Source organism: Phoca vitulina, unplaced genomic scaffold, assembly GCF_004348235.1.
Source record: "Phoca vitulina isolate PV1807 unplaced genomic scaffold, GSC_HSeal_1.0 scaffold36, whole genome shotgun sequence".
In the NCBI taxonomy this organism is placed as follows: Eukaryota; Metazoa; Chordata; class Mammalia; order Carnivora; family Phocidae; genus Phoca; species Phoca vitulina.
Window position 1 is genome coordinate 10,913,837 of NW_022589739.1, and position 14,623 is coordinate 10,928,459.

Sequence of the window (14,623 nt, forward strand, 5' to 3'; positions counted from 1 at the left end):
CAAGAATAACTTTAAGGTCTCTGCCACAAGCATCTGGATGTTAATGATAATCTCCAGAAGTACTGTAAACATTGGATAATATGCAATGACCTAAGGGAGTTGTTTATGTAAAAGATTAACTCATCTTGCTCAGAAGTCAGAGTTTCTTCAAAGTACCTCAATGCAGTTACAAGTAGAGACCAGAAAGCCCCATTCAGTGAAATAGAAGGTGATACTCATATGGGTCCTACAACCATAACATCTGGAGCTCACCCACATCCCTAATCAATCGATTGTCTTTCTCCAAACACATAAATATCTGGGATCCAGAGTTTAAAGGGTTATTATCACACCTTTCTTTGAAGTCAGAACCTAGAGCCTAGCTAACTTAAATTTGTTTTTTCTTTCCAAAATTATTTTTTGAATTCTCTATAAATGACTAGTCTACAAAGGCTGAAGTATTCCAGTACTTCCTGGTTCCTCCTGTCTGTCCAAAACCCTGAATCATACCATGTTTGTGTACAATGTCATTTCTAGACCAGGAAAACATTAATGCAAACATTTATATACTAATACTAATAGTATTGACTGGTGACTGGAGTCCATGGAGTCCCCCTAGAATTTAGAGCCTTCACTTTTCAGTCTTTCCATCCCCTGAGAAAAACAAAGAGAAATAAAAGCTTATGCTGTCGAGGTGTGTCTGTCTTTCCTGGCTGGAATTAAATTTCTTTGTTCCCATGCCTCACCTCTCAACTGGGTACCCTTCTCTTTATATGTCCTCCCCAACTGTGTTGTGTTACTTCCTGTATCTTTCTGTTCTCATCTTAGAACTATCCTCTTCAAGCCCTTTATTGGTTTCCTAACATCAGGATAAGGTGCCTGTGAGTATAATCTGAGTGTGGTAATGGTGGTAGGAGTCTTGGGGAGGCAGACTGGAGAAGATCCTGGAAAAATCCAGGGAAAGATTTTGGTAGCTAGAATAAAGAATGACTCCTCAAGGATATGCATATCCTAATTCCTGGAACCTGTGCATAAGTTATTTATATGTCAAAAGATATTTATGGCTGCTAATCATTTGACTTTATATTGGGTTATCTGGGTGATTCTGTTGTAATTGCAGTGGTCTTTAAAAGTAGAAGAGGGAGGGACGCCTGGGTGGCTCAGTCGTTAAGCGTCTGCCTTCGGCTCAGGTCATGATCCCAGGGTCCTGGGATCGAGCCCCACATCGGGCTCCCTGCTCAGCGGGAAGCCTGCTTCTCCCTCTCCCACTCCCCCTCTTGTGTTCCCTCTTTCGCTGTGCCTCTCTCTGTCAAATAAATAAATAAAATCTTTAAAAAATAAAATAAAATAAAATAAAATAAAAGTAGAAGAGGGAGATAGAAAAGTTCGGAGTCAGAGAGAGATATGTGACTATAGAGGTTAGAATAAGGAGACTTGAGAAAGACTCAATCCACTTTTATCGTCTTTAAAGATGGAGGACAAGACAATAAGCCTAGGAAATGTGTGTGTGTGTGTGTGTGTGTGTGTGTGTATTCAAGAAATATATTCGATATTTTCTGGCCAAAACAGGACACAATGAAAAAATTAGTAAAGAATGACAATCTTGAAATATTAATTTTACCACTGAGACCGTATGAATGGTTATTCTATGTGAAATCTTGCCTTCTTTTATTCTGGAAGAGACGCATGAGGACAGAAAATTTGTCCTCAAGAGGAGTTCCCAATCATTAACAGAGGATGCTCACATATCTAGAAAAGAGAATCCAAGAGAATAAGCAGGAAAATAATGTGAAATTCAATACAGTCATCTGATAGTTTGTTTGGTAAAATGATTAAGAACTTGATTTTACAAGCAGGAGAAGGGACTGCTTGGTTCAGGATTACTGGAGAAGGTGCCCTGGAGACATCTGTGTTGGTAAGGATCAAGAGCAATGAATAGAATTTACACATGTTGAGAGAAGACAAGATTACACTGATGGAAAAGGCAGCAATCGAAGCAATGAGATGTAGGAACGAGGGAGAAATCTATGGACGCCTTGTAGGGAAGAATGTGATACACATTCACATAGGTAGAACTAAAATATATAAGGAAACTACTGACTGCCAACAGGAGATAAAATATATTCTGTAGGTATAATGGGGGCAATGACAAGCTTTTAAACAAGGTTGCCAATGTCTTAATAATTTCATATTTTTAAGAGAGCAATCTGGCAGCATGAGATAAAGAACAAGACTCCCAAGATATTGGAAGAACTGGGATTTTTATTGTATGGCTCCAACTGGTGATTAATGACTTGAGTAGGTGAGGAAGTGCAAAAGTGGAGTAGGCAGATCAGACAGGGATTTTAAAGAGGATCAGAAGAGCTGGCAGATTAGATACAGGGACTGAAGGAGGAAGAAGAGCCTCAGTCAACCCTCAGATCACCATGCTCTGGTGGTGGAAGAATGATGCGATGACAAAGTGAGGTAGCTGGTCAGGAAGTTAACAGGTGGAAGAAATAATGAGTTTTGGAGAATTGTTGATGAGTTGACAGAAGAATATTTAGATGGAGATTTTCTTCCAGATATTAAGGAAGTGGAGCAAATAGGCAGTAGTAGATTGGCTCGCCAGATTCCTAATGATGTATTGGCAATGAAGAATGCAGATTTGTTAACTCATACCTGGTCCCTGTTATTTCTTTGAATGGGCACCTCAGTGAAGATTTACTGAGATTTGTGCCAGGTAGGATACTTGACATCTACATCTTTGAGAAATCTCAGACTGAATTCCTTGGTGAGGGCAAGATAATCTTGGAACTTTAGTTGACGACACAGGCCCAGCAATGATCACAGGGCATGGATCTGGTGGGACGTGGTCCCGATGTAGCAACAATGCTGTTATTGTTAATGTCTATAGATAGAGAATTATTGGTTTAATTCATGGTTTAATTCATATCTCTTGGCAGCCTTTGGTAAGTGTCTGCTGTAGTGTTTGTGATGCGATGGGAATGAAGGGATCTTAGTTCTGGAAAAGACTTAAAGGGAATTCATGGCCAGTAAGTTCCAGGAATAAAATACTATATTTTGTCCTTAAGGAATTACAATTACCAGGATGGCCACATTGAATTTAACAAGTTTCCATCCAGGCTCCTTCATGTTGGTAGGGATCCCAGGGCTGGAGCAATTCTATATCTGGATTGGGATTCCTTTCTTTGTTATCTACCTGGTGGCCCTTCTTTACCTCACCACTATGGACCAGAGTGTCCGTGAATCCATGTTCTTCTTTCTTTCTATGTTGGCCTCTGCAGACCTCATATTATGTACCACGTGTGTGCCCAAAACACTTGGCATATTCTGGTTGAAAGCTCAGAAAATCACTTTTCCTGGCTGCCTTACCCAGTTGTTCTTTCTTCACTTCAGCTTTTTTCTGGACTCAACCACTTTGTTGGGCATGGCATTTAATCGTTACATGGCCATTTGTTCTCCTTTGAGATACACAAGCGTTTTGACACCTAGGACAATTGTCAAGATCATGGTGGGCATTGTCGGTCGGAGCTTTAGTGTCATTCTGCCCGTTAGTTTCCTGGTGAAACGTTTGCCCTTCTACAGGACACACATCATCCCTCACACATACTGTGAACATATAGGTGGCCCGGCTCGCCTGTGCTGACATCTCCATCAACATCTGGTATGGTTTTGCTGTGTCTGTAATGACTATTATCTCAGACCTAATTCTCATTGGTATTTCCTATTCTCTCATCCTTCATGCTATTTTCCACCTTCTATCCAGAGATGCCCGACAGAAAGCCCTCAGCACCTGTGGTTCCCATGTCAGTGTCATTCTCATATTCTACACACCAGCCATGTTCTCATCACTGCGGCCACAGTATCTCCCTCACCTTTTATATCATGTTTGCCAACATCTATGTGGCAATCCTTCCTGCACTCAATCCCATCATTTATGCTGTAAAAACCAAGCAGATCAGGGACAAGGTCATCCTCCTATTCTTTCCTAAATGGATTCAGTGTCCCAAGGCTGGGAACATAGAGAAAAAAATTGTGGGAAGTCAAGTAATCATATTGATTTAATAGAATTTCTTATGTAAATCAGTAGTAGGAAGCCCTCCAATAATGGACTCAATTCCTATGACTCTCAACACCTTAATTTTGTTGGGGAAAATCATTGGTAGAATTAGAGGAAGAGAGGTAAGGATTTTTCAAGTCCCTAGAAAGTGACAGACATCAGATAGAAGAATCCCAATTTTCTACAATCAAAAACTTAAACGCGGGGCGCTTGGGTGGCTCAGTCGTTAAGCGTCTGCCTTCGGCTCAGGTCATGATCCCAGGGTCCTGAGATCGAGCTCCGCATCGGGCTCCCTGCTCTGCGGGAAGCCTGCTTCTCCCTCTCCCACTCCCTCTGCTTGTGTTCCCTCTTTCGCTGTGTCTCTCTCTGTCAAATAAATAAATGAAATCTTTAAAAAAAAAAAAAACTTAAACGCAAAAAATGTTTACTCTTCCTTTGGTCCTTTTATCTTGTTTCAATGTCCTTCTTAAATAAATTTTAAAAAAGAAAGAAAAGAAAAAATAATACTTTATTCATAGGCTTTTTGGCACCCAGTAAGCTCATAAATTCAATAACCATCTGCATGCTGAAAATTCCCACATCCAAAGCTCTACTCCCAATTCTTTCTCTGTCCCATATAGCCGACTCTGTATTTGGTAACACCTCCTGGCTATCCCACTGAAACTCCACAATCAACATGAACTAAAATTCATTTATTATCAATTATGTCCTCTGAATACCCTTTAAATTCATTCACATGTTTCATATTAAAATATGATCACCACTCTCTGTGTGTGCGCATGTGTGCATGTGTTTGTGTGTGTGTGTCCTGGATCTGTTCAGCAGCCTCATTTGGAATTTGCTCACTCTAAATTTTTCTCTCTTGCATCCATTTTTTTACTCAGAAACTAGAGTGGTTTTACTAAACCCCAATTAATCATGTCAATCCTCTACTTAAAAATCATTCAAGTTACCCATTTTGCCTGGAAGAAAACTCAAATGCCTTAACCTATCTTCAAAGCCTTTTACAGCATGGTTGGTGCTAACCAGTTGTTGCTTGATGTCCGCTGATCCATCTCTCCCCCTTGCTCTCACTTTGGCTCACATGCCCTTTATGCTACAATCACCCTGTACGTCTTATGCTTTTTCAAACTATGTTCCCTTTCCTTCTGAACTTTCACACATGCTATTTCCTCTGGAATTTGAAGCTTAGCTTGCACTTAGGTAGGAAAGGGAGTGAAAGGAAATATTTTTTCAATTCCCTTTTATTGTTCTAGTTCACACCCACCAGGTAACTGTAATTTTTTTAAAAATGGGAAATAGTAAGTGTTGATGAGGATGTGAAGAACCTGAACCCTGATGCTTTGCTAGTAGGACTGTAAAGTGGTGCAGCCTCTGTAGAATACAGATTGGCACTTCCTCAAAAGGTTAAATATAGCCTTATTAAATGACCCAGTCCTCCTCCTAGGTATATATCAAAAAGAATTGAAAACAGATGTTTACACCAAAACTTATAAATAAATGTTATAGTAGCATTATTTATAATAGTCCCCCAAATAGAAACAACTCATATCAAATGCATATCAACTGATGAATGGATAAAACAAATATGTTCAATCTAAACAATGGAGTCTTTTTCAGCCATTTGAAAGAATAAAGTTCTCATACACAATATCACACGGATGAACCTTGAAAACACTATGCCAAGTGACAGAAGCCAGACACAGAAGGCTGAGTATTGTATGATTCCATTATTGTCAAAAGTCCAGAATAGTCAAATCCATAGAGACAGAAAGTCAATCACTAGTGGTTAGGTGGCTGGGGGAAGGGGGAATAAAGAGTGATTGCTTGGTGAAGATGTGATTTCCTTGTGAGGCAATGAAAATGTTCTGGAATTAGATATTGGGGATGATAGCACAACATTGTAAATGTACTAAAAGCCATTAAATTGAACACTATAAAATGGTTAAGATGGTGAATTTTTATGTTATGTGAATCTTACCTTAATCAAAAAGTTAAATAATATGTTCAGTATCACATAAATAATATATGATGAGCATAAAGCTAATTAGTCTGTCTGATTTCAAAGTATTTGCTCTTACTCACTGTCCTAGATCCCACGAAGGCAGGATTTCTCCAGCACAGAGATCTCACTCTTTCACATCTTTTCTGAGCTAAACCAAAGCATTTTAAATACTCATGTTATCAATTTTGTCCTGAATGCACACACAAAGTGTTCTAGATCAGGAATAGATTATCATTATTCACTTAAAAAGCAAATAACAACTGTGTGGTTTCCCATACCTGATTCTTACAACTAAGGCTATACAGTGAAGGCTAGGTCAAATGTCCCGTGCATGCAAAATCAAAGAGTGAAGAAAAATGTATTTTCTCTGCTTGTAGAAGCCAGGGAGATTATTTTTCCTCCCCCCGACTCCCCCTTCCTTCAGGGAAAGTTTCTTTGGAGTCTGATGAGAAATAAATCTCTCCAGAGAAAAGATGAACACTTGTTTTCAGCAATAAACCCAGCCATGTCTTTGTCCTTCTGGAATTAGATGAATCTCTCTGGAGATTTCTCACTATCTTTAGTTATCTCACTATCATTGTAAATTAACTTCCCAAGACTTGCTCTTGGCCCAGGATGCCAAGATTTTGGCAAAAATTACTCAGAAAACCCAACTCAGGGAAAACACAAAAATATCTTCTCTATACCCCAAATATGCCAGGAGTCTGAGCAGACAGCTGAAAGGAAGTTCCATGGTTATGGAGGAAGGTAGAATTTCCTTGAAAATTCCTGTAGGGGCTTCTGAAGGAAGTGCAAACCCAGCCCACACCGCCTGGAATAGGGGCGGTGCAGACTGAGTATCTATGGTCATCCCCCATCCCAAGTGGGCGGCACACGACTGATAGGAAAAAGCTGTGGGAGGACACTTCCCTGCAGCTAGATTAACCCTGGTGGGAAAAGAAAGGAGGCAGGAGATAGAAGGACTTTGCTGTAGACAAAGGACAGGGGTTTTTGCTTTGTTTTGTTCTTAACCTTTGACTATAAGGAGGGTGAAAGCTCATACCAGGGAGTATAATGAAATTAACGGCAATGACACAACACATTTGTACAGCATTTTATAATTTCTAAAGTGAACTTGAATACAATTTTTCTTGGATCCTTATACCACAATCCTGTGAGATTGATGTTAAGGAGTCTAAAACAAGGGTTGCTCAAGCGCAAATTAGGAGGGTGGCACAGGACACGCAGCATCCAAGCAGTTTGTGTTTCCAAACACCTAATTGTCTTGTTTTTTTTCTCCCAAATTACACACTTACAACAGTAAATATCAGTTCATTTGTGCACTCATGAGATCTATTATCATCAAATATTCCTATTTGTGTTACAAGATTGTGAAGGTGTTCTGTGAATAAAGTGAGCTAGAAGGGAGAACCTCCGTATTTCCCTTATTTATGCACAATTTTGGTGTGAACTGTAATCTGTATTCAATATAGCTGTTGGGGAGGACACATAGAGATCTAAAAATCTAAATAGTACATGGAGAAGTGTTCTATAAATCTTATTTTTCTTTGGTAGAAATAGAAATATGTTGTTATTAAATACTGAAGAACCCTATAGACATTTAAAATAGTAACTTTACGCCTATAAATACATGGGTTTTCAAGAACATATTTACCTTTGAAATAAGGGACACATACAATTTGGGTCATCTCTATTGAATGAAAAAAGACTAATTTCACAGCAAGTAGAGCCTATCCTAAATGATAACTTATCTGTCCTCTTTTCTTTTCTTTTTTTTTTTTTTAAGATTTTATTTATTTATTTGACAGAGAGATAGAGAGCACAAGTGGGCAGAGTGGCAGGCAGAGGGAGAGGGAGAAGCAGGCTCTCCGATGAGCAGGGAGCCCGATGCGGGGTTTGATCCCAGGACCCTGGGATCATGACTTGAGCCGAAGGCAGCTGCTTAACCAACTGAGCCACCCAGGCACCCCATCTGTCCTCTTTTCTAATAGGACCCTTTCTCCTCACCTCTAAAAAACCACAAGAGTCAGTTATCCTCAGCAACATTTCCTTTTCAAATAAAACACAAGGGCCACTCAGTCACGAATCTGTTTGGTCTTTACTCCATAGATAATTGGGTTCATCATGGGGGGAACAAGAACATAGAGATTGACTAACAGGATGTGGACATGTTTGGGGATTTTTTGACCAAAGCGCTGAGCAATGACAGTAAAAATCCCTGGAAGGTAGAACATGAGGATGACACAGATATGGGAACCACATGTGCTAAGGGATTTCATTCACGCATCATGGGATGGCAACCTGAAGACTGCCCGGAGAATGAGACCATAGGAGATGACTATTGTCACCATATCTAGCATAACACTGAGTAATGGCACAGAGATTCCATACCAAGTGTTGATGGTGATATCAGCACAAGCCAGCTTTGCCAGCCCCAAGTGTTCACAAAATGTGTGGGCAATGATGTTCGTCCGGCAGAAGGCAGATGCTTCACTAGGAAGATAATGGGGAAAACAGTTGCAAAACTCCTGAGCACTACAACACCCCCTATTTTGCTGATGACACCATGGCTAAGAATGGTGGCATACGTCAGTGGGTAGCAAATGGCCACATAACGATCAAAAGTCATGGCCAAGAGAATGCCTGACTCCACTACTAAGGCAAAATGCATAAAGAAGAGATAGGTTACACAACCACCAAAAGAGATGTCCACATCATCAAACCAGAAGATGCTCAGGGCTTTGGGTACTGTGGATGTGGATACATCAGATCCCAAAAAGCCAACATGGAGAGGAAGAGGTACATGGGTTCATGAAGACTGCATTCCACTGCCACCACGAAGATCAGGATAACATTTCTTGACACAACCCCCAGGTACATCAGGCAGAAGGGGTGGAGATCCACATGTGCAGTTCCTTCAGGCCAGGGATGCCAATGAGGATAAACATATCATAATTGACAATGGAATCGTTGGGATGAATGATTCCTGAATTATGGTATGGAATTTTCACCACTTACTTGTAAGGAGAGAGAAAGTTTGAGAGCTAGCCTGTCACAATCAACTAGCATGATCAAAGGACTCAGACATCTGCTACATAAAATCTTGGTTAGGAAATTCCCTCCTACTTAAAGGTGGTAAGTATGGACCTAAATGTGTGCAGTGTTCTACAGTGAGGAGAAAGATTCCAAACATTCAAAGTGGGATCAAAGAATTTCACAAAGATGCTTCTGAGGAAAATCCTGAGGCTGGTACTGTTTTCTCACACAACGGTCATAAATTTAAAACGATAAGTAAATAGGAAATTTTAAAACCTGTAATAATAAATTGTATTCTCTGACTAAATATTTTAAGACAGGGAAGAAAATTATAAATTTTTGTAAAGCATATTAAAAACCAAATAAAAACAAAAGTTTTTTTTTTTTTTAATTGAACTAGTTAAACAACAATTCTATTATCTGGTACATATATTTACCTAATCAACTATTGATCTTTTGATCAACTAAACACCTATTAATCACCTACAATGTGTATAGAGATATCCACATGTGCATCAAAGGGAAAAGTTCAAAACCTATAGATTAGAAATCTCACATATCAAGGTATAGCTTATAGAACCATGGTGCCAATACAGGTGTTTTCTGTTTAATTATTATCCATTGATTATAGGTACCCTTTGTTTTGAAGTTTCAATAGTGAAAGATTTTAGTGAATTATGAACAGCCATCATCACAGGTGGGGATACAGCTGCTTGAGAATGGGTGGAGCTGGTTATAGAACACCTCACTCAGATTGAGACTCTATACACGAAAGTTTACTTAGATTATTCAAAAATATAGTTTCCCTATCTCAGAGTTTTCTTTATTAACACATCCCAACTTCATTACTTTTTTTCCAACTTCATTACTTTAAAGAAGCATAATCATAAATAAGTAACTTGAGGAAGTTAAAAATGTAAATCATAGATGTAATTGGATACTGATACAAACCACTTCTTATTTAAACTCCTTTAAAAATAGATTTCATAATTTCTTTCTTTGTTGGTTTTTAATTCCTTCAATGTTTATTTCATAGGGTGCAAGCACTGAGTTTGAATAAAATTAGTAAACAAGAAAATTCTACCCTTCAGGAAACATAATACAGTTGACTTTCCTCAAATCCCCCCTCCCAGAGATTTTTGTGAAACCCTCTACCTCGTGCTAAATGGGTTTCATCACTGAAAAGGTAACATATAATGGATACTATACTCCTTAAAGAAAATCAAAATAAAATTTCCAACCCTGCCATCATTTTAAGATTTTTTTTTTTTTTTTGAGAGGGGATAGGGTAGGGGCAGAGGCAGAAGGAGAGAGAGAATCTCAAGCAGACTCCATGCCCAGCGTGGAGCCAACATTGAGTTCGATCTCAGGACCCTGATATCATGAGCTGAGCTGAAATCAAGAGTCAGAGGCTTAACCAAGTGAGCCACCCAGGCACCCCATCCTGCCATCATTTTAAATAGACTAAAATCTTCATTAAAAGAAAGTTAAGCCTTCATTGAAAAAAACCTTAATTTCCTTACTAACAGAAAAACCTTGTTATTCTGTGTCAGAAAAGATCAACTTAGATACAAAGATAGCTTAATTCATTTTATTTTAAAAATAAATGACATTTAATAGTTCCCATTTTTTATTGAATTTTTAAAAAGGTTACAAAATGCTTATGCTTGGTGTCATTGTTGAACAAATCACTGGCACATAAATATTTGCATAGATAGGCTTTCTGATGGATAAAACATGGAAATAATTATTGTTATATCTGCATAGTAAACTAATAGGAGATTTTATTTTATTTTTGTTTTGTCTTGATAGTTTCTATTTTTCTATTATATGGAAAAATATGACATTATTTTACTATTGTCAAATATATGACAATAATTTGATGAAGTTGTTTTGTTGTTATTAAAGGGAGTGCCAAAAATGCAAGCTTTTATTAGAAGTTATTTGATTTATGTCTTCCACCTTTCAAGGAATTTACCCAATATCCCTTCTAATCTAACTCTGTTGGACTAGCTCCAGACAAAGGACCCATCTATAGTTGCTCTTTGTTTAAAATAAACTGGATAAAGAAGATGTGGTATATATAATACAATGGAATATTATGCAGCCATCAAAAGGAATGAAATCTTGCCATTTGCAATGACGTGGATGGAACTGGAGGGTATTATGCTGAGCGAAATAAGTCAATCAGAGAAAGACATGTATCATATGATCTCACTGATATGAGGAATTCTTAATCTCAGGAAACAAACTGAGTGTTGCTGGAGTGGTGGGGGATGGGAGGGATAGGGTGGCTGGGTGATAGACATTGGGGAGGGTATGTGTTATGGTAAGTGCTGTGAATTGTGTAAGATTGTTGAATCACAGACTTGTACCTCTGAAACAAATAATACATTATATGTTAAAAAAAAAAAAAGAAGAAGATAGCAGGAAGGGAAAAATGAAGGGGGTGGAAATCAGAGGGGAAGCCGAACCATGAGAGACTATGGACTCTGAGAAACAAACTGAGGGTTCCACAGGGGAGGGGGGTGGGGGGATGGGTTAGCCTGGTGATGTGTATTAAGGAGGGCACGTACTGCATGGAGCACTGGGTGTTAAACGCAAACAATGAATCATGGAATGCTACATCAAAAACTAATGACGTAATGTATGGTGATTAACATAACATAATAAAAAAAATAGTTAAAAAAATAAATAAAATAAACTGGGAGTCTGGTATTGACTACCATCAATTAAAATATTCGTTGGTGCTATAAATTTGCATGGCAAAGAATAGGGAATTACATTTACCAACAAAAGAGGTGTGTATAAAACAATACACAATACATTTGTTTTTTACTTCATATTAAGATATTTTCCTAGTATTTAAGGTTAAAAACCAGAGCATTCTCCTTACTTATACAGAGATTAACTTGCTGGACAAAATGACATATCTGATGTGGTGTCTCATGCTTTTAACGTGGAAGAAGCTGTGTGCATGAGCCCAGACTTCATAGACAGGCAACCAAGAACTCAAAGTCAGGGTTTCACCACCCACAGAGGAAATGATTTGAGAAGGACCCATAGAATCCATGATTTCCTTGATCTATCAAGAGCTTCCTTTCCCCAGACCACCCATTCAGGCACAGTTCAGATCTGGAGTCCCACCTGGGTTAAAAGATCAGAACACTCTCTTGAAATAGACTCTATTAAGAGCCTTTAGGGGTGCCTGGATAGCTCAATTGTTAAGCGTCTGCCTTCGGCTTAGGTTATGATTTCAGAGTCCTGGGATCGAACCCTGCATCGGGATTCCCTGCTCAGCGGGAAGCCTGCTTCTCCCTCTCCCACTCCCCCTGCTTGTGTTCCCTCTCTTGCTGTCTCTCTCTGTCAAATAAATAAATAAAATCTTAAAAAAAAGAAAAAAGAAAAAGCTCTATTACAGGAAAGGAGGTAAGGAGGCAGATCCAGAGAATGAAAGTCATGGGGAAGGATGGTCAAAAAAATACAATCTAAAAAAATTACATCTTTTACCTCCTACTCATGTGGCCAGTCCACAGAAAAAGGAATGGCTTCTTGAAATGTAGGTGATTACAGTAACTGCTACATGTCTGTGTCTAAGTTCACCTGTTATCTGTGCAACCTAGCTCAGTCACCTGCATCCATTCCCTCAACAGAAGGGAGACTCCCACTGCACAGAAGGCAGAATGAGCCCAGGATCATTTATCGCTCCTGGAAAATCCCAAGGGAGTGACCTCTGGGACTTGGTGCCTCTCTTGTCTCCCCCTAAACTGCAGACAGGGACAAATGAGTCAAGAAAATACTTACCTCCTTTCCTGATGAACTGGCAATAATACTTTGATTGTCCATGTACTGAACCCCATGGGGACGCCTCAGGCACACAATTTAAGGAGGCACTCTCTCTCAGGGTCTTAAGTGCTCACTTAAATCCCTGAGAGGGAGTGCCTCCTTAAATTTTGTAACCTGGGCACCTCCCTAGCTTCACTCTAGTCCCAGCTCTGGAGGGAACATTATTTAATTCATTCTTGTGTCCTCTCAGCCTGCCTCATTCCTCATCATCTCTGCCTGGGCTACAGTGAAATTAATTAATTCTGTTAACTCTAAAGCTTCATTCCAAGTGCATCTTCCCCATTCCAGCAGCAAGTCCTTATGACAGCCAGAGTGGACTTTCCAATATGTCAATTTTATTCTGTCTTACTCTCAAGTAAAACCTTCTATGAGCCCCTTCATCTGTGATCTCCCTAGGACAGTAAAAAAATGCCTTGGCCATAGCTGCTTCCACAGCCTCTGTCACACAGTGACTAGAATAAAATAAAACATGTAAAAATGATTGTCATGTAATGTCCCAAACAATGTACAAAATGCCTTACATATAGCCTCGCAGATCAATCCTTAAAACTTGTGAGTTGGTAAGATGTCCAAGCCCACATGAGGACTGGAGCCTGGATGTTTAAATACATTTCTTAATTCAAACAAGAGGACTGCTGGAGTAGTAAATTGCAGCCAGCAGTCAGTATTTGGCCACAAACCTTATTCCCTCCTCTATGCTGTCCTGTAGATTATGCCAACAAACGTGGTTGGATGAATGCGTACAGGAGAATGGGAAACTGGGCCAGGGAACGCACCGCTAAGCTGAATGTCACCTTTCAATATGGTTCCTTGAACAGGCTATTCACTTACCAAAAAAGGCTTCTATTGCCCATAACTTGTTATACTCCTATTCATTTTTTTTTAAGTATATGAGCCCAAATGAAAACAAAATACTTGCTTCTAAGGAGCTTATATTCACATCTTCCTCCTTCTTGCCTAACGGTCTTTGCATATACTTTTCTCTGTTTCTGGAATGTTCTCCCTTTTTCCTTTAGTCTACTGGAGATAATGTGGTGTAACGTGAAGTAGGGTTCAGGAGCCAGACTATCTAAGGTAGAAAATTCTCCACTTAGCAGCTGAACAATTGGATAAACTTCCTATGTATCATTTTTCATATCTATAATATGGAAACAATAAGGGGATCTACCATAATGGGAGGGAGGAAGGGCCACATTTGATGTTTCTAAAGGGTTTGGTCCTATAATTGACACATAGCAAGAGCCCAATAAATATTATCTCTTTTATTAGCTTTTAGTTAAAATTGACATCCTCTTTAAAATATTTTTTCTCACAGAATCTTTTCTCACCTTCCCCAGGTCTGACCAAATATCTCTATTATTTACTTTTATAACATCTTATAGATTTTCATCACATTTATCAAACGTAGTGATTATTTTTACACACATAATCTGTTGATTATTTGAATAATATATTCTTCCTCAGTGGACTGAATGCTCCATGAGGAAAGGCATTGCATCTGTTTTGTTTTTCACTGTGGTCCTGGTGCCTAGGAAAGTGCCTTGCTCCTAGCAGGTGCTCGGTATATCTGCATTGAATGATTGAATGTGCGCATGCAGGAAGGAATGAGTGGTGGCCTGCCCACCAAGCCAGTTTCATTTCTGAGCACTTCAGAAAATGTACCCGGGTCTGCTAAGTGACACCCATGTCCCAGA

The 14,623-nt window shown here is 39.1% G+C and overlaps 2 pseudogenes; one reads left to right on the forward strand and one right to left on the reverse strand.

Annotated features, from left to right (window-relative positions):
• The first annotated feature begins 3,067 nt into the window (after nt 1–3,067).
• LOC116646249 lies at nt 3,068–4,047 on the forward strand (annotated as a pseudogene).
• A 4,075-nt stretch (nt 4,048–8,122) lies between these two features.
• On the reverse strand, nt 8,123–8,995 carry LOC116646528 (annotated as a pseudogene).
• Between the last annotated feature and the right edge of the window lie 5,628 nt (nt 8,996–14,623).